General features: G+C 29.8%; 2 long non-coding RNA genes across 3 annotated transcripts; both read right to left on the bottom strand.

Annotated features, from left to right (window-relative positions):
* Positions 1-16,614: 16,614 nt before the first annotated feature.
* On the bottom strand, positions 16,615-17,749 carry LOC135265852 (uncharacterized). 2 transcript variants are annotated; one of them, XR_010333697.1, is made up of 4 exons: positions 17,735-17,749; positions 17,398-17,668; positions 16,846-17,344; positions 16,615-16,793 (listed from the first exon to the last, which is right to left on the bottom strand). It is a non-coding gene; the product is annotated as an uncharacterized LOC135265852 (long non-coding RNA). The 2 variants fall into 2 exon arrangements; XR_010333696.1 differs by lacking the exon at positions 17,735-17,749 and having other exon boundaries at positions 17,398-17,456; positions 17,524-17,538.
* Positions 17,750-18,510: 761 nt separating this feature from the next.
* Positions 18,511-21,510, bottom strand: LOC135265854 (uncharacterized). The gene is made up of 2 exons (XR_010333699.1): positions 19,172-21,510; positions 18,511-19,031 (listed from the first exon to the last, which is right to left on the bottom strand). It is a non-coding gene; the product is annotated as an uncharacterized LOC135265854 (long non-coding RNA).
* Positions 21,511-21,958: the final 448 nt, after the last annotated feature.

The following is a 21,958-nucleotide window of genomic DNA, read 5'->3' as shown; positions in this document are numbered from 1 at the left end:
TTTTGTTGACACATGACACTCTAAATTACAGTAATGACTAATGACAATGACTGATGAAACCCAGTCCAGCACTGTCAATACAACTCCTAAAAATTTACTAAAAGTATTTGCATAAAAGTTCTCTTTGTGAAACTACTTTCGGTTTTACAATGAATATATTGTGAAACTAAAGTAGAAAAAATAATTTTGAAAACTAAACTAAAATTTAAAAAAATTTAGTCTTTTTTGAAAAGTATTTCCCATCAAATTTTGGCCATGTAGTGGACTCTTGGGAATAAAGAATGATTCTTATTGGGATACATAAGCTCGTAGCTCGCTTACGGTTAGTACTTTAAGAAAAATGTAAGACTATTTTGTAGAAAATTGTATTAGCTTTAACTTTGGTAAGAAGATTACGTTCAAATATCATAGGTGACTTGATAAGCAACAATTTCTGAACTGAATGTTTGTTAAAATACTTCATTTTTGCACGTGAGACTGAATTTTGTGTTAGTCTTTACCGTATGTAAATATTTTCGTTCACTTTTTATTTTAACGAATTAAAAATTAACAGAACATTGGATAAAAATCGTAAAATTAAACAAAGCCAATTTCCATAAAATTAATTTTCTGTAATTAATATTTGCAAAAGCTATTACCATAAAAACACACAGTCGCTCTATTTTTGGCGGATAATCTGATCGAACGTCATACAAGTTTGAATTAATTTATTAGCAGTTGTGCCCTGCATTTCTATTTATGCCAACTAAATTCATTGTGTTATCCATTTAATTACCCTCCACAACTGCATCCTGCAGATAACCCCTGCTAACTGAAAACCGATCACGCATTTCGGGCCATAAATTAGTGCGAACAGAGCCAACAGGACCCAGGTAATCAATTTCAGAGCGATTGCGTGCTATTACCATTAGCACTAATGCAGTTAGTGTTAATTTTGTGTGGAGCTATACTTATCCTAGCCATTGATGCCTGCCATTGAGTTTAATTAACGGATGTTGGATAATTACGGTTCAGGTGCATACTGCATCGCAATCAATTCATTACAAAGAAATTTGATTAAAAACTTATAATTTGCCTAATGTCTCCCAGTTCGTTCCATCAGTTTACGAACTTTCAATATTGACGCTCAAAACTTTGAACGGGTCGGACCATCAAAGTGAAACAAACCAAAACAATTTAATTTTCACGAATGTTTCGCAAGTTTAGCTTCGAATGAAAGTGGGAAATTATTATTCTATTCCGAAACAAATGGAGGATTTTCAACGAAGTTTTGATGAGTTGCCCAAGTCCGAATTGTGGACTTTTTATTTTATTTAAAAATAACAATTATTTTGCACTTGGCGTGTTCAAGTACAGTCACATTCGTTGATTTATTACAAGGTTGCACGATTTTTGGTCAAATCTACGATGAAAAAATTCAGTGACAGAAAATATCTCGGTAAGCCAGTGAGCTTTTATCAAAATTCGATAAAAGCAATTTTTCCTCGGCTTCACACGATAATAAAATTACGCACGTTAAATTTCCATACGCACAATCGTTACGACCCCTCAAAATCTGGAAAATTGAATTTTAAAGAGTTTGCACGCACGTTTAAAGTAATTGAATCGTTCATTGCAGAAAGAGATTAAGTAATATTTTTGATCGTTTTTTTAAATTTTTTTTATAGGATTTGCAAAAAAACAAAAATTATTTTATGATGTAACATGTAGTGGCACTTAGACATTGAGTTAACAATTAAAAAATGTCATTAGTTATCTTTAAATTGGAAAATAAAAGATTTTTCTAGTTGTTTTCGAAAACGCAAAAGTGTTAGTTAGGTCTTTTCTGCAATAAACAATTCAATTCTGATCGTAAAAAATTTATGGAATCATTAACTTATATTTAATAGCATTTCAATAATTAATTTTTATTTTATTTTCTTCAGATTAACAGTACATGTCTACAACTTTATTAATTATTATTAGAAAAAATCGATAAAAATAATAACAAACAAAGCAAAATAAATAAAAAATATAAAAATTATTTAAAAACATTTTAAATGATCTTTGTCGTACTTGTAAATATTATAATGTGGTTTATCCCGGCGCATCCACCATTTTTACACTTAATAAATTATTTCGTATTAATTTTTGTTACACATAAACCAACGTAAAAGCGTTAAGTCATCTACATTTAATTTATTTTAAAAAGAAAGTGTTAATAAAACAACTAAAAATCTACTTTTAGTAAAATATTCTTAAAACACTTCCAACAAGAATTAAAAGGGCTTTTACTTGAACACATTTTTTTTCGTTTAAAGAAGATTTTGTTGTTTAAGAATGTAAGTAATGTATCATTAGTGGTATTAATAAATAACAATTAATAAACTATAAATATGAATAGTATTCGCTTTACAGCCATTTCAGAAATAATGCAACCTGCCACCGAAATTTTCAAAATAATTTCGTATGTAAAGTTTTTTCGTATTATATTTAATGTATCGTGGAATTTTTTGTTTTGAATTTAAAATGGGAGAAAATATTTATTTAAATTGAAGTAACTCATTTGATTCTAAAATTTACATTCATTGCCTAGTAGGCGGTAACATAAAATACTGTTGATAGCTGACGTATTACAATTGAAGAGTAAATTATATTTATATAATTTATTTTATTTATAAAATAAATCAAAAAAGATAAAAATAATTTAAAAACATTTTAAATGATCTTTGTTGTACTTGTAAATATTTTAATGTGGTTTATCCCAGCGCATCCACCATTTTTACACTAAATAAATTATTTAGTATTAATTTTTGTTACACATAAACCAACGTAAAAGCGTAAAGTCATCTACATTTAATTTATTTTAAAGAGAAAGTGTTAATAAAACAACTAAAAATTCTACTTTTAGTAAGATATTCTTAAAACACTTCCAACAAGAATTAAAAGGGCTTTTACTTGAACACATTTATTTTCGTTTAAAGATTTTGTTGTTTAAGAATGTAAGTAATGTATCATTAGTGGTATTAATAAATAATAATTAATAAACTATAAATATAAGTAGTATTCGCTTTACAGCCATTTCAGAAATAATGCAACCTGCCACGGAAATTTTTAAAAAAATTTAGTATGTAAAGTTTCTTTCGTATTATATTTAATGTTTCTTAGAATTTTTTGTTTTGAATTTTAAATGAGGGAAAATATTTATTTAAATTGAAGTAACTCATTTGATTCTAAAATTTACATTCATTGCCTAGCAGGCGATAACATAAAATACTGTTGATAGCTGACGTATTACAATTAAAGAGTAAATTATATTTTTATAATTTATTTTATTTATAAAATAAATCAAAAAAGATAAAAATTATTTAAAAACATTTTAAATGATCTTTATTGTACTTGTAAATATTTTAATGTGGTTTATCCCAGCGCATCCACCATTTTTACACTAAATAAATTATTTAGTATTAATTTTTGTTACACATAAACCAACGTAAAAGCGTAAAGTCATCTACATTTAATTTATTTTAAAGAGAAAGTGTTAATAAAACAACTAAAAATTCTACTTTTAGTAAGATATTCTTAAAACACTTCCAACAAGAATTAAAAGGGCTTTTACTTCAACACATCTTTTTTCGTTTAAAGAAGATTTTGTTGTTTGAGAGTGTAAGTAATGTATCATTAGTGGTATTAATAAATAATAATTAATAAACTATAATTATGAATACTTGTCGCTTTACAACCATTTCAGACATAATGCAACCTGCCACCGAAATTTTCAAAATAATTTAGTATGTAAAGTTTTTTTCGTATTATATTTAATGTATTGTAGAATTTTTTGTTTTGAATTTAAAATGGGAGAAGATATTCATTTAAATTGAAAATTTAAATTTACATTCATTGCCTAGTAGGTGATAACATAAAATACTGTTGATAGCTGACGTCTAACAATTGAAGAGTAATTATATTTTTATAACTGTTACCTATTTTTTTGTCAACTGTAAAATTAAATCTAAGATGTAATTTGTTAAATAATTCTTAAATATGAGTTATGTTATCTATTGGTACAAGTGCAATACAGTCATCAACACATCTATAACAAAAATTAAAGGGTATATTATTAAAAACAGTGTTTCTTATTAAACTAAATCAGAAATAATAAGACTACTAGGTAAATTCATGGGGCAGCTAAAAATCTGCAAAGTATTTGAAAGAAACCTTTTTCAACAGTCGTATTTAAATGGCCAATAGACAAATCAATCTGCATATTAGTAAAAATCAAAACTAGATTAAATGATATCACAGCATGAGTTCTAAGTTCATAAATTGTAGATAGCACCATTATGGCAAATAAAATTTTTATAAACGTGATTATTATTAGTATTATTATTTTTCTTATGTACCTAAATTAGTAAGAGGAGACTTGTTGACTGTAATATAATTATTGGTGTTTGAGAGTAGATGAGCCATTTCAAAATAATTAGATTTATTTATGAGTAAATTAAATTAACCTTGTCAGACGTAATCAGTACGATTTTTTTATTAGCTTTCAAAAAATCTGTTCCACGTTTTATCTCATTTTCAAGTAATTTATAAAATAGTGTTAGATCGAATTGATGATTATTATGACTAAAATTAATAACATACTTGGGAAATTTATTACATGTTGTGTGTCAAAACGAAGAAACAATATCATTGAATAGTACACCACTGAAATGTTATTACATACGAGTTAATGTGGATTCTGTTTTATTTCTAACCTCTTCACTAATTATGACTGGAACGGTTTGATTAAAGACAATGTATCATAAAATATGTGAAAGTAATGAAAAGCCAGATTGGTCATTAATCTTCATTGGAATCTGACCCGAGTCGGTTGCACTAGAGAGCTTTCCGGGGAAAGCTCAACCGTATACACGGTGAAAACGCAAAGAGCGCCAAGCTTTAATGCACACAATAAATTTCAGCGGAAATCATTGTCATTGTCTCTATTCTCTTTGGCTTTATCGTTCGTAACACCGAGGTCAAGCCAAACTCGGTTGGAATGATTCGGTGTAAGACAACCACTCTGTGTATTTCGATTCAATTTCAATATGTCGAATCCATCATTCACACATTCTTGGTGCGTGTCGAATCGATCCGGAAGGGTCGGAACCGCATTGAGAGACTTTGTGTAAAAAATCGTTTTCTGACGAAGCTCAGACATAAAATTTCGCCGCGGTTCAAACTATGCATAAATTACTCTGAAAGCTTTAAGCTTTCCGGTTTCATTTACGAGGGGCCATTCAAAATGATGCCTGTGGTTGCTACTATAACAGGTGCATTTGCTAATGAACACTGAAAACTTTTCGGATGTAAAAACTAACGGAGGTGTTTTTAGATTTGAGCCGGACGAAAGTAGGACGATGTGAAAAAGCCATTTGGTAATTAGGAGACGCTTTTAACAATGCAATCGGGACACAAAGTGAAAGAGGCTACGTCTGAATTTAGGATTTCCGACGATTTTTAATTTGGGTCTAGAATTAATTTCTTTCGGTGAATGAACAGACAGCTGCTAACCGCAGACTAGACAATAGTAATGAAACAAGGGATTGTATTTAGCAATTGGATGGAATAGAATTTATTATCAAACGAACAAAAAGGGGAACAAAGGAAGACAACGTCTACTTAAATTTCTCGCTACATTCACTTGTCTGACAAGGATCTTTGCATAATGAGGCATGTAATCAATACCCGAAATTGTTCTTCAGACCAATATTTTTTAACTTGTAACTTATACTCTATACAGGGTCGCTAAAAAGTATGGATACTGCTAGATTTTTAATAAAGATAAAAATATGGTTAATCAAAAAAATCGACATTGTCAAGTATTATTTTTATTTATTTACATTTTCATATTTTTATTTGTTATATTATTTTGTCGCTTCTACATGGTTTGTTTACTACATTGTTCTTTTACTCGTAACGTGTTTTTAGATAATTTTGTACTGTTTTATTTTACTTGTACAATTTTTTTTGCAAAATTTGTATTGGATTGGAATTGGAAATTTACCAAAGAAACGTTATTATTAGCTGACTCAAAACTATAGAAAAGACAACGTGCATTTTGCCGTTTTGTTTTTTAAATAAGTTGAAAATCTAAAATTGTTATTAATGATTAAGAGCCGGTTTATAGAAAGCTTTGTTAAAATTTAATTTGTTGCTAAAAGTTAACAACTCGAATGGACCAATCACATTTGTTTAATTTGGTCACGTGACCAGTTAATCACGCATTTAAGTGCGAATTAAATTAATGACGCTTTTTTAAACCGGTCCTAGATCTCTCATTAAAACTATAAATTACAAGAGCGATTAATTAAATACACTAACTTTTAGAGAAAATGCGATGTTGGCGATTTTATTGCTTTGAAACAATTTAATTTTTAACAGTTAACATTTATTTTTTTTTATTTTTTTAAATCAAGTTTTATTTAAATTCATAAAACACCGTTTGTTAAATTACGTTTAATTTATTAAATTCCAGGACTAAATGTCTCTGTTCTGAGATAGTTAAGGGCAAATGAATTTTCTTGATGAACTTTCATGCATCAAGACCCCGAAAGTTGTCGGAACTTTGTATGGCAATATGAGTTGAAAATAATTACGAAGTTTAATTGATTCCCTTGACGACTCACGGAAGTGTTTTCGCCACTAATTTTCCTAAATAATTACGTCCAAAATTTCAAACAGTGTGTCCAACTTCCCTTGTTTACACTTTCGTGTAAAAAGAAGCGGATGTTGCTTTAACCAAATTAAACCTGCCGTTTAATTTCAAGTCGGAATGAAATGACAGGACTGTTAATTTGAATTTAAATTTCAAATTTTCTGCGGTTTTTTAAGGCGAATTAGCAACTGAAAGGGAATTATATGGCAGAAGCTTGAACGTTTGATTAATAAACGCATTAGGTTAAGAACTGTTGCGTACATTGGAGCTATTTCATGCGCGACTAAACGCAACAATAACTTACCACTATTTCCTCGTGAGTGCGGAAATAAGGCCAAACTTTGTCACTGCTGAAACGGGGCTTTCAGCAAGAACTTCCTTCATAACGAGATATTTAGATTAAGCCGAAATTCTAGCGAGATTTATATGAATAGGACGACCCTGCATGGCATTCTTCCTCCACGCAATTTGCTCAATAATTAAATCAAATTTCGTTCGGAAATTTTCTTTTGCAGATAGCTAGGTTTAGTGTTTTTATATACGAGCGGAAGGGGACAATAAAATGAAATAGGAAAGTGCTCGTAAAGCAGCATGTGGCCGAAAAATACAGCAGACTGCCGATATTCCGCTGAACAAGGTTAATAAAATCAAAATTATTTAGAATGTAATTAGGATCGTATATCTTAACGATGTTAGCACAGGCAATGGCTTCGGCCTAGCCTGGCAATATCGGAAGTTAGCTAATCATCAGTGATGTTAAACTCAAGATAATGAATGTGCTGCTTTACTTCAAAAAGATGATTAATGGCGGAACTTTTATAAACTTCCAACAGGATCGTGATTTATCTGGTAATTTGTCGGCAAAAGTACAATAAGACGAATATTTATAGCATTACCGATACAAAACCTTGTTTATTTCACACCCACGTGGCACATAACACTTATATCCCACTTTCTGTACGAAAAATATGTTTATGTTAAATTTAACGATGTTTACTCTTAGTAGTTCAGGCAGAAAGCAAACACTTTTAGTCGATTGTGTACTGAATGCATGAAATACAATACGCAACAAATACGACCTTGATACCACATTAGTTTTGTAATCCTTTAAGTGCAACACTTCTCTAGCACTTGCTCGAATTATTATTTAAAGCTCTCTGTGAATGCGAAATTCTGTTATTAATACCATATTAGCAATTGTAATAATTTTGTCTGAATAGGAGGTAGATTATGGAAATGCAGACAAGGCGTTTTAATACTTTAAAGCAGCACTAAGTTTGTAAAAATTCAAAAATGGTGGATGCGCCGGGCAAGCTTTGCACTATTTAATCTAAGATAGCACTTAAGCAAGCAACATGAAATTATATCAACTTACAAAATGTACCAAAATAAATTAACATCACAGAGTAGAAAACATCCATTGCCAAAATGATATGTTATTTAAATTTTAAAGTAATTTAAAGTGTTTAGAAGATATTATTAGTCTTGTCGGTTTCTATATTGAATAATACATCAAGATATCAGTGGTAAAAACTTTAAGAGTAGCCGTCAAAAATTTAAGTAAAGATAAAAAAATAACGAATGAAATAAAAAGAAAAAATAACACAAAGAAAAATTAGAAAACCAGCAAATAAGGGACTATAAAATAACTAAATGATTTACCAAAAGTAAAGTAAAAGGAATACAGTTCCATATGTACAGAAAACGGTCAGGGGCCGATCTTGAAATTAATTTTGAGGGAGAGTTTCCAAAAATTTTTGATTGGTGTAGGTTAAACTATTGAATAAATACTTTTACTATTTTTAAATATTTATTCAAAAAATATATCAATAAAAATTTGTACGTTTTTTAAATAAAACACTTTATATTTTGTGCATTTTTGGACAGCGTGAGTTTAAAGTAACGCATAAAATGTTATTGTTATTGTATTTCTTTAAAACAAGCAAAAAAAGATATTACAAATATAAATATCAATACGTTCTTTGTTTTGTTATAACTATTATTTATTTCTTACAATAATACAGTGTTTCAGATTTATTTTGAAAAGTAAAAATGGTGGATGCGCCGGGCAATTTTCAACGATAATTTTGTTAACAGAGAATAATTTCACGTTTTGATAAGCACCTTTCGTTAAAATTAACTAATTGTTGCGAGATATAATTAGCAAAGGACATGACAAGTCAACAAGGAGCAACGCGACTACAAGGCAATTAGAGTTGCGAAAGAAAAATAATTACAAGAGGGTTTCTTTGAATTATTTCCGACATTCTATAAATATTTAACGAGTTTCTGTGCCTCCACCGACATGTCAAGATTCGAGCTTTGTGGGGCACAACAAATGCAAAAATCATTTGTTAATCCAATCTGCAGCTCGACCTACAACAGCTGGTTTGTTCCACAATTATCAAAGTTGGAATAGCTGTTTGCCAGAATAACACTGTAACTCTTCATTGTTGGAAATCACGCAACGTGTTCACCTATTCAGTTATATTTGTTCCAATTTAGTTGTTACTAACGTGTTTACAGGTGAATTTAATCTCAGATGACAATAATTTGCAGTTGTATTGATTTCCTTTCGATGACCCAAGTTCACCGTATTTTTCAAGACGGTCAACTTGGAGTATTTGCAGCTGAATGGCTTGAGATTACTGGAAATGGATAAGTTTTTCGAGTATAAAAAATATCTCCCAGGCCGTTTAATATGATTAATGGTGATGGGTTTCAAGGGAGTTGTGAAAGGAACTGGATTGGCAAGATTGAGTCTCAAATTAAGAGGCAGTTGTGTCGACAGAAATGAATGATTTTTTTAATTGCGTTGGCTTAACTTGATAGATTTTTTATTAGACTGCACAAAATCTCGTTTATTACACACTTTTAAAATTAAAATGCACAATGCGTTCCACATATAAAAACTTTGTGTAAGAATGGATATCAACATTCTTGGAGTTTTTACGAAAGGCGGAAGATATAGTGAAAATGTGACCAGAATTTTAAGCCAAACCATAAATACGTGCCTGGTAAATAATAGATATATAATTTGGTCTTGAAAAAAATGAATTTATGACTAGAGCCCGGATTTTAGGAAACTTTCCAATCTAGCAATTTTTAAGAGATTTGCTTAAAACTCGAAATATTTTTTAACAATGAAAATATCTGACACTTTTTTATTTTTCCTAAATTATTATTTATTTCTGAATTATTTACTTCTAAATTTCTAATTGTTTTTGGAATGAGTTTTAAGTATCCTGCAATTGCGTTCAATCTTTCTAATTTAAAATAAGATATTTGTTTTAATTTTTTTATTAGTATTTATTTTAAAAACAATATATAGTTATTTTACTTTACGTCTATCAATTTTTTGTTGCTCAGACATTTAGTATTTCACCTTTTTTGTTTCTTAATTTTTTCGTAGCATTTCATATTATTCATTGTCTCAATTTTTCAGTTGTTCGTAGTTTTACTATCTTATCTTGTTAATGTTCTTAATTTATTTTTTAGTTGTTTTCTATTACAGTGTTTAAGGTTTTTTTAGTTTTTTGCTTTTTTAGTGTATGTTTTTTTATTTAAAATCAAAACTTTTAATTTATTAGTATTTCTCAGTTTTTCAGTCGCTTAATTTTTCAGAATTTTGATTTCAATATTTTTTAGTTTTTTGTGTTTTTAGTTTATGAGCGTTTAGGTTTCTTGTTTATCAGTGTTTGAACTTTTAATTTTTGAAAATATGCATACTCTTATTCTGTTTTATTTTGAATAAAAAATAATTTACGTAGAAGTGTCAAAAAATAAAAGTGGTCGTCAATTTTAATTTTAAAAAATTATTTATTTTAATTGATATAATTGTAATTATTAATTTTTCAAAACGACAGTGTAGATTCTAATTAGTGTGACTGTCTTACTTTTCTAGGATTTTTCATTTGAATTTAAAAAAAGTTTGTTTTGAGACTTTTTGAGAAAAACTGGCCCTAAAGCCAGTTCACTGGTGTCTCATTTATTTTAAGAATAAGCAATTGGCCAATAAAGATATAATAATTACCTCCTGCATGTTTCAGTTTATTAGTATTTTACTTCTTCTGGAAATTCACAAGCCCTTGTAAATGCAAAGCATTATTTTGGTCTGGCTACTTTGAAAAAAATTACTTTATTCTCACTCTGAAATTCAGTGAATATCATAACAAAATTAGTAAGAGTAGACTTGTAATTTGTTGAAGCAATTAAACTCTTGAATAAAGTGAAATTTTTTGTAAAATGTACTCCAAAGAGTTGTGGAAGAAATTCTGAAAATAAAAATCTACTAAAAAATAAAAATTTTAATTATAAAAAAATATTGATAATTCAAAGGTGCTTGATTTTAGTACCTGATGGACTTCCATTTAGTGAGTCTATTTTCTAAGTTGAGATGAATTCTCCACGAAACTAATTTTACAACAGCAAATTTATAATAACAATATTTAGGTTTTGCAGTTAATTAACTTTTTATAGCTTTTTTGTGTAATTGATAATTTCATGTATTTGTGTAATATTTGTTTGTTTTTGAAATGGAATTTATTGCAATAAAAATGATGTCTTTATTTTTGTTGTAGTAGGAATTAATAAAAATGTATCTTAAATTACCAGATTTTCAGGCTTAATAAGTACAAGTGTAGCTTTTATAAAAGCGAAAAACACCGTCATTTACCTCTGATTCAGCACGTTTTGCTTCGTATCACGACGGAATATTAGCGAGAAAAATGGAAGCGTATATATTTAGAGTTGATCCAGGTCTTGCTTTGCGTCTGACGGAAATGTTGCGATTTAGCTTCTGTGGGAAAGCCTCACAAGATAAGCTTCTTGTGTTTTTGGAAAGCAATTTTACGCTTCATTACCTATGAGTTAAAGGCTTAATTGCTTCAACTGAAAGCTTTTTTTTTGAGGCATTATCTCGACACAACGGTGATATATTTCCTCCGTTTGTTTGCTTGTTTTATTCAGAGAAAGTCAACCGTGAAAAATACGGATCATTAGATAAATCCTCCAGTGTACGTCTGCACAATGTAAACAAGATGTAATTGAAGCTAAAACAATGATCCGAGAATTTTTCATCGAAGCTAAAAATTGGAACAAACTCCAGCCATTTCAAGGTCTGTTTGCTCGGATGAAATTCCAATTCTCGGCGAAATAGTTTCTCGGTTGTTACATACCGAAAATACGTATTTTCATGACTTTGCAGGTAGTTAAACTATTCGAGATCGGAATTGGAAAATTTTCACAGTGTTTACCACGCCAATACCTTCGCAGATAATTAAACTTCTTTCATTTAAATACTCGTGTAAAGGGAACGAAGTAAAGCTTGAGTAAAAAACTGTCATTCTGAGGGTAGAATATCCCTTGCGATCCCACCACACAATGTGTTACTTCCCACAACTCGAGCTTTAAGCCGCAAAAGTCGACTTCAGAAATTACTGTTTGTTTATTCTTGCTATAATATTGCCTGATCGAGCTTGTAGCAACTGTATCGCTAAAGAAACTTTATACATGTTATGTTGTTGATGTTGTTCTCTCTCGAAAGATCCGATTTATAAAGAAGAAAACACCACGAGTAAATGGCTTTACTTGTGCTTCTGATGATTTATGTTTATGATAAACGGTTGTTTGCTTTGAAAGCATTCTAAATTTAAAGTTGTGGAAAACAAACATTTTTTTCCCACAATGTAATAAACAATTCACTGTTAATTAACCATTAGTTGCGTTAGTTTTTTTCTTCTTTGACTTTGATTTTTTTGCTGCTAAATAATAGATAAAGAGTTGGCATTCTCTAAGTAAAATATTGTAATGTATTTTTAAATAAAATTTATTAAGAAGAAATAATAGGTAATACTATACCGTTAAAAGGTTATACCTACCTACATATTTGCTAATAATAATAATAATAATAATAATAATAATAATAATAATAATAATAATAATAATAATAATAATACCCATAATAACATTCTAAAAAAGTTAAAATACCTTTAATTTTTTTTTGTCCAATCTAAGCTTTTCTGTAAAACATATAAAGTTGCGTTTGTTTGCAGAATTGTTGTTATTTCTTTCACGTAAAGCCGCGGCAAAATGTGAAGATTTTCTGGAACAAGGTTTTCCAAGAAAGTTTCTTGCGTTGTTCCGCAAATGTCAAAGCATGGGTCTTAAGGGAGTTTTATCGGAACTCAGTTTGAACTGATGCGTCTTGCAAAGTCGATCGGACATCTAACTTAATTAAGAACGTCAAATTGAGTCTAAATATAACACTGAATTAGTTTTTCAACACATCAAAGAGACCAGTTTAATTAGCAGTCAACAACTTTGTTTATTTTGAATTTAAATTAAAGCCAGGCTTTTACAAAAAATTGTACAAGTAATTTCCAATATATATCAAAGAGAATTTGCTTAGAAGCAAAATCCCAATCCTTGGCTCATTAAAATCCTCTTAATCTCCTCTTAATCGCGTCAGCAGACACAGAATAGCACAATTCAAATTAGCTGTGAAATCTCCTTCAGTATCGAAGGCCGACTTTTGACCTAAAAATGCTGGAAGTAAAACACACAATTTTCTCCAGTTTGTCTTGAGAAAACACAGATTAATTACATGAAAAACCCGCTTCCAGGGAGCGTGAATATCGTATTTGTTTCCATGTAAGAAAAGTAGAGAGAAGAAAAATCACAAAACGTCAGGATCAATATTCTCGAGCATTAGTATTAGATTTTCTTGCTACTTAACTTTAAAGGCGACAGTAATAAAATAAATGGCAGAGGCGGTAAAACGTAATATTACCCGAGACATTTATTTTTGTCACTTTTCCTAGTCCAGTCCTGGTTCAAAAATAAAAACAATGATTATTTCCCATTCAATCTCTCGTTTGAAATTCAAATTCCGACACAAAATAAAAAACAGAGATAACACAGAAACAACAAGCGGAAATCGGAAATTACCATAACGTGTATGCTGACCATACAGGGCGTCCCAGCGAGTTGAAAAAGTTCATTATTGACCTTCCAGTAATTGAAAACTAAATATTTTTTACAAAAGCCATATGATATCAACCCTCCATATCAGCTAAAATTATTTTCACGTAACCAGAGTATTTTAGAAATGATTTACAATACAAAGTTTAAAGTGGGATACTCTAAATTTTATTCTATTTTAGGACGTTGCTTTTAATATTTACTGATAAATTTTATTTAAACTAGGATTGGTCGATCTTGTTTAGTTTTTGAAATAAATTGTTTTTTTTTGACGAAAACACGCTTTTTACATTAACTACACAAAAACTAAGGATTCTAGAAAAGTATGACAGTTACTACTTTACGTAAAGGGGAAAAGGAACGTAGAAAATATCTAAAAGATCTAAAAACCCACAATTTCAAATGCCTAAAGTTAATAACTAAAAAGATATTTGACTGTATAAGATAGTTTTAGTAACAATGCACATTATTTATGAGCATTGTGTAATAGATGACGAATAATGACCTAAAGCTAGCTCGATATTATTATTAGCTAAAAATTTAACATTTTGACTACTGAAACAATACTTATTAATTTTTTTAATGTTAAGTGTTAAATATTTTTTGAGTAATCGGAGGAGACACTTATAACTGTTATGCTAGGGATAGATTATCATGAATACACCACGTGCAGTTTTTAGATCTGATGATGACTACATTAAGCCGAAACAGCTGTAATCAATTTTTGAATAAAATTTTAAGAGTTTAAAGAACCTGATTATCAAATTTTTAGAACTTTTTCAAACTTCTACAATAGAGCCTATCAACTACTATAAAAAGTGATTTATAAGTCTTTTAGATGCAATAATTATTAAAGATAGTTTTTTTTATTTTTAGTTATTCAACTTGCAACAATAAAGCTTTCATTTGTTTTTCTTGATTGCAGTGAGCTACAAAAAATAATATTAGTTTAATTTTTTAATTAGTTTAAGTTTTATGTAATAATTTTTTTAAAGCTTATTTAAATCAAAAAATATTTCAATAATTAAGCAAAATCGACCAATAACAATTTAGCTTAAAAAATCTTTTGTTTAGATGTTGTTCTTTATTAGTTATTTTAATGTTTTTGAAATAAAAGTTATGATTGTTGAATTCTTCATGTTTTTTAATGATAATGAGGTTTAATATTGTGTTTGACTTTGGTGTTGTTTTATTCTATTTTTGAGATATTGTGTGCTTTGTCAAATATAATACACTACCCCTATAACACTCTTGACATTGTACTTAGTAGATTATCTATATGTGTTATTTAATGACGAAATTTTAAATATTATTTTAAATACAGTAATGTTTAAATAATCTGAACGTCCCAAATGTGTAAATTGTATGTCTGGTATTCATAATGCGAAGGTTTAAATTTCGTATTCCAAACTCTACTTAATTATATTAATTTTAACTCTTGTATGATAATTTTGCTGAAAAAAGCTGAAGCAATAGCTGTTTAAAAATCATATTTAATTTGCTGTACTCGTATTTCTAACTTTCTTAGTTTTTATGTAATAAAATTTAAAAAAACCTACTTTGGCCAAAAAAAACATTATTAAAACATTACATTGTATAAAAAACTAAGCACAATCTTTCAATTACAATTTGCTTAAAAGCATTGGAACTATACCCAAAAATGCTAAAAATATAGTATTGAATCTAAAAAAAAATCATTGACTAAATTCAGAAACACCCTGAATGCTGAATACTTGAATAATTTTTGGTGAGACAGGGAGTTAGTATGTGCGGCATTAATAAAAAGTGATAAACATTCTAACATTCAAACGCAGACAAGTACCAAGTAATACTGCTATCAAGGTAGCACTGTTTGTATTTTTATTAATTTTTAAATTTAAAAGTATAAAACCATTTTTTTGGATTTTATTGTATCTACAGTAATTCTTAAATCGATTTCAATTTTTTTTTATGGTGATGTAAAAAACTAATAGGGTAATGAGCGTAAAAGTATAATAGCACTCCATAAAAAAAATATTATGACGACATACATGTACGTTTTTGGGACACTCTGTAGATTAAAAAAATTTTTTTGAAATGCCTCGTGGAGTATAATTAACGTCTACAAAATATCAAAACCTTAACTGAGCTACAGAAGACGATAGCTGGACTAAACCACCCTAGTAGATAGAGATAGCCGGTTCAAAAACCACCTCCACCTCCCTCTACTGCGCATGTGTGAAAATAGTGTCAGTCAGCCGCAGACGCAAGCGCGTAATCGCAGCTCGCTGGCCTGCGACCAGCTGGTCAGCCGGCCTGCGGCCGACTGACGCCATTTGTGATGATGCAAATATATTTATGTAGTATAATAATAATAATAATAATAATAATCGTCGCCATCTTGGAAGTTTGAAAGTCGGCGGCGGTCATTTTTGTTTAATGGTAAATTGGCGCCAAATTTAAATTATTTCAAAATTAATATTTGAAATTAGTCGGCCATGTTTGTTTGTTAAAAAAAATGGCGCCAAAATTTTAATTTATTTAAAAATTAATATTGGGTGTAATGTTGGTAGCGCCGATGTCGTCACAAATTCCGCCTAAATTCTCACGTTAGATGGCGCCACGGTCTGCAAACTTTTCGCTAGATGGCGCTGCCGTCAGCGCAGCCGTCAATCAAAGATGGCGCTGGCCTCCATTTTTTTTTTTTAAACACACCCCCCGCCCGTTTGCGAATATGCAACCAAGAAAACAAGTAGTAGTAGTAGTAGTAGCTTTTTGGGGTTGTGAAATTTTTGGTTTTTGGGGTTGTGAAATTTTGAATATATGATTTTTGAAATGTGCAATTGTGAATACATGAAGTATATATACAATACATGCTGTATTGAGTTAAGCAAAATATCAGAAAATCATCGCGCTTGTCACTAATAACTAATAAAGGAAAGTCATTATTTTATCGATAAGGAAAAAAAACCTAGTATATGTAGTTTTTTATTTTTGTAATGTTGTTTGCCTAACTTGTCTGTTGCGCACCAAGTTTATTTTGTTATTTGTTTAAAATATAATGCAAAAAAAGTTGTTGTTGTTGTTGTTCCTTCCATGGGGAGTCGAACCTCAGGTAGGTAGAGTGGATAGTGCTGTCTATTTTGGAAACCTGAAAAAAATCATAAATTAGTTTTTTAAATAGAGGTGAACATGACACTTACCAAAAAATTTTACATTAATCTTCGTGAACAATACGTTCGAAATTAAAAATGTGGGCATCATGTTCCTGATTTCCATTAGCTTGCTTACGTCCCATATAAATCAAATAAGATCCGAGTCCTTCCATTAGTGTCGTAATTATGGTATCATTCATAACTGCTGTTAGTCGTTTAGGTAAAAAAACTTTACCGACGTTGTCCAGATATGCTACCATCATAACCCCATGTTGTGTGTTTGCCTTGGTTAAATTGATGATTTTATATTTCTTGTTCACTTCCAAATCGTTGGCACTGACATATGTATCAGTATATTCACAGGCAGCAATTTTATTCAGATTTAATAGTTGATCAGCCATTACAGAATCCTTTGAAATTTAAATGCAAAAATACACAGCGGAGCACATACAACTTCTCACAAAGATAGTTTTAATAAAACTGGTGAAATGTGTAAAAAACGGAACTTTTATAATCAATTTTTGCGGTTAACAGATAACACGCTTTCCTAAAAAATAAAAATGAAATAAAATATGATTTAATACTAATTTTGTGGTTTACCTTATCGTAGGAATTTTGTGACGCACTTTTTGTTTGATAAAAATTTGATAAAAATTTTCCTAAAAAATTAAACACATTTTTAGCAATCAAATGTGGTAAACAAATTTAAAAAATTAAAGAATTTACCAAAAAAAGATTATTTATGTTGGTTTTAGAGAAGAATTCAGTAGTCTGAATCGGAAGAATTTGTGGATGAAGAACTTGTGCCGAAGTCAATATTTTCGATAAACTTACGATGCGTCTTTTTGGCACAACTTTTGTAGGTCTGAAGCTGAAATTAGATGTTTAAATTAGATGTTTAGAAAGAACGTTTTATTAAGTTGTAATATAAACTTACTGTAAACAAACACTGATGAATACACCAACTACACCAACTATCTTCTTCACGAGTATAATCTGTTAAATTTTCAACCAGGACTGCATTGTGTGTAATAATCTTTTTAAAAGATAATTTTTTCAATTGAATTAAGATGGGTTCTCGCGGACAATTAATGTTAAATATAGATAAAGTTTTAGGTCCCGCTTGTATGACACTCTTAGTAAACTCATCATATTCAAAGTAATTATTTTCATTAAAAAAGTACAGCTTTCCGTTTAAATATCTAAATGTCCTTGTTATTTTATTAGGAACACCTTCAAATAATTCGTTTGTTAAACCAGGAACATTATATCCAGAGATGCAACTAGATAATGTAATATATGTATTATCTCTGAGAAAAAGATAAATACCACCTGAGTAAGTTGTTATCGCTGCCGAAATTGGACTTGATATTTTAAATTCTTCGCTTATAGATTTCGGATAATTAGTTTTAAATCTCAAAGTAGATAATGAAAAAAATATAAACTTCAGCTTTTACAATAATTACTATATCATCTGTTGAGGGTTTATGATAAATTGTTGTAAATTCTTCAAAATCTTTTGGTAAAAAATGTTAACCGCCCAGTAATTAATTAAGGTTTTGGATATGAATTTTTACCTATTTCAATTAAACAAATCCACTTTTTTTATAAAAGATGTATAAATGTGTTTTAACTATTAGAAATGTATATATTGTTTGTAAACTATTGGATATAAATTTTTTGGGGAAAATGATTGTAACGATAAATTAATAATCAAATACAACTGGATATTTATAAAATTTTTGATTCATAAATTTACAAGAAAAAAACGTTAGACAGGAAATAAGATCACAAAAATAATCAGAATGAATATTATTTTTTATTATACATAAAACAAACTACATACTTAAACTAAAAAAGTCATACACCTAAATAAATTTTTAATTGCAGTTTTTAAGCCAAACCTAACGCTATGAACATCATAAAAAACGCTATGAACATCATAAAACGATCCAACATGTATGAGGTTTAATGTACCCATACCCAAATGTCAATTATACCCCGCTCCTCATCGGTGTCTATCGCGGCGGTCAAGCGCCCCACGGTAAAAATATCAAAATAACCTCCAAGGGATGGGGGCGGTTCCAGTCGCAGATAGATGTTAATAAGGGAAACCCACTCGAAGGTGCCCGCGGGAATTTGGGTGAGGAGGTGGTCCACCTCCTCTTCGGTTAACCCAGCGTGGTTAACAACCAAATCTGGGTTATAGTCCCCATAGTAACCTGCGGGATGTTCTGTAACAAAAGAAAGAGAAATTTAATAAATAGATTACATTAATTTATTAAGACTGATGATGAAGTGTTGTAATTAAATTTCAAACAATTGATTCGGAAAAAATTTAAAATAAAATAATGTAAAAATTATTTCTACTTACTAGACATGATGGTTGTGTTGACTGTTGATATTTCAATAAAAATTATTTCACACACTAAAAGTTGATCCCTTTATACTTTTTGTAATCTTAACTAGAGTGGAGAGGGCAGGTTAATGAAGTAGGAGAAGGAAACGAGATTAAAACTTTAAACGTTTATTTCGGTAAATTCTGAATTACATAATTATAAATAAACCGTACATTATTAAGACTACAGATACATATTTTAGTTTTTAAGTAATGATGCATACATAACGGAAGTTGTGGTTGCAATTTTGGACAAGAGTTTGCTTCCTCCAAATTGATGATCCTAGGGTAAAAGTCCTTTGAATCGAAAAATTGTCTTAAAAAATCCTCTTTAACGCTTCCTTTTACGTAAATAATATCGATAACATCATCGATAATATTTTCTTCTAGTATGTTATAAATATTTTCATAGTCGATATTTCCACTGTTGTAACGTAATAGATGATGATTTAATTCTAAATATTTCACTTGTTTTTTTACATCTGCACTTAGTTGACGAAACGGCACCGGTGATTTAAACAAATAGTGACCAGTTCGATGTCCATCAAATATTGTTAATTCTTTAACGATGAATTCAGGTATATAAAATCCTTGAACATCAATCACTACTACCTTCATGTTGAACACTTAAATCTAGACTGAAAAATTTGTTCACGATGAGCAGAATTTAAGATCTCCTTTAAAATATTTTTCATTTGATTAATTCTAAACTTAAACCTTTCTCTGTCTGCAGCGCATTGTATCCAATAGTTTCCTTTTCTAGCATCTTGATAAGCATATGACCAAACTATTAGATTATGTACTTCCGGAGCACTATCACTTATAGTAACACTTTTTTTCATCCTTATATCAGTTGTCTAATTATTCCTGTTAACGGATAGTACTGCATTATTCTATCATGAATGATAATACAATAAGCTCTTGTATCGGCTGGGAAATTATTATCGCTTTCAAATTCTAAGCTGATATCAATGGTGGAACTTCGAATTGCTTCGTTTTGCTTGGAACAGTCTAATACAAATATCGGTCTTTTTGTATAATCTGTATAGCTTAATATAGGTTCAGCACGATCTTTTCCATTAAATTCCTTATAAAAATCAACGTAAGCTTGATATGCTTCTAAATATTTATTTTTAGCAAATTGTAGTTTCCATGTTTCATATGGATAAACATTTGAATTCAACCATAAACGTACGCTTCTTACATCACAATGATCAAATAGAGTAACATCAGACTTTGGATTATTTTTTCGGTTTGTTTGAAAGCAAACGATAATAAATCTTGGTCTTTCTAATTGAGTAGATGTTTTAACTCTCCAGATGTCGTTATTAGTTTGTCGAACTGATGGAAGTTCATGAATTTCCCATTTTCTGAACGGTAACGATATAACACGATCTTTGTTGATCCCTTCTAATATAGTTAATTTAATTTCATCATTTGGGTAAACATGTTTTGCTTTTAATTCAATATTGTTAATCTTAAGTGTCGCTTTTCTCGTTCCGGTAGAAATGAAACAATTAGCATCGTTACGACTTCGTATTAATCGAAGTTTTTGATGACCGCTAACTATCCGATGATAATCAAATGGTAAATTTAACAGATAAGATAAAGGGATTCTAAATGAAAACGTATTATCAGTTTCATTAAATGTCTTCAGTTGTTGACTTTCTTGATCATTCCATCCAGCGAGAGTTAATGCTCTTACTTCATCTTTGCCATAACATAGAAAAGTTTTGATTGTAGATACTGTTCCGACTTCACGTACACTATCTAACTCAACATTATTCAATTCATAGCTTACATTCTCAAATAAATATGCTGCTGCATTATTAGTCAAGGTTACATTTCCACCGCCAGTTTCCGGTACCGGATCTGGTATGAACTCACCGTCCACTTGTATAAATGATTCAAAGAGAGAAATCCAAATATCTCTCTGATTAATTATAATTTCGATTTCATCATTGTTATCGAAAGATCTTACTTGCGGACTATATGTATGTTCTTCCTCTTTACTTATGCTGTCGTCTATTTCCGGTGAACTGTAAACCTGAAGTTTGCTGGCGGACATTATATCCTAACGATTTAAGAATCTGCACGCTCTGATGTGATAATGTCGACTGATGACAAGATACTGACTGATAATTTGATGGATTGTATGATTTTTTATATTGATTTTGAAACACTAAACCCATGTTTATGCTTCTTTTTTCAGAGCAAGACGAATATTGATTGTTTGACCGTTAAAATCTATAGGACGATGGTCTTGATCAACAATATCAATAGTTAGGTTAGGTATATTGGATCTATTAATGATAGGTAAATAAATAGGATTTAATGGTTCCACAAAAATCTGTTCGGCTGGACTAACACTTAAAGCAGTTTCATAAAGAGTATGAGATTCTTTGTTTTTGTAGAAAGAACCTCTTACAATATTACACTCGATACGTATTGTATTAACCTTAATTATGTTAACAGGTAAATCACTTTCATGTAATTGTCTTGCTTTAAGTTTCCTTTTAGAAAAACCTAACAATTTACCAATACTATCTTCGTGAGCGAAATTAATGTCGTAAATACTAAATATCTCACACTTTAATGTGTTTTCGTTAGCCTTCAATGAAAATGTATTCTGTTTTTGAGCATCAGTTGCAGATCGTCCACTAAGAATAATTTGTATATATTTTTCTATAGCAGCTATTTCATAAGCACCTTTCGGAAATGTTATCACTTTTTCTTCAGTAGTGTTCGGAGCAAAATAATAAA

This window comes from Tribolium castaneum, chromosome 4 (assembly GCF_031307605.1).
Source record: "Tribolium castaneum strain GA2 chromosome 4, icTriCast1.1, whole genome shotgun sequence".
NCBI lineage: Eukaryota > Metazoa > Arthropoda > Insecta > Coleoptera > Tenebrionidae > Tribolium > Tribolium castaneum.
The sequence above is the reverse complement of the archived record's forward strand: the minus strand, read 5'-3'. Positions and strand labels throughout refer to the sequence as shown.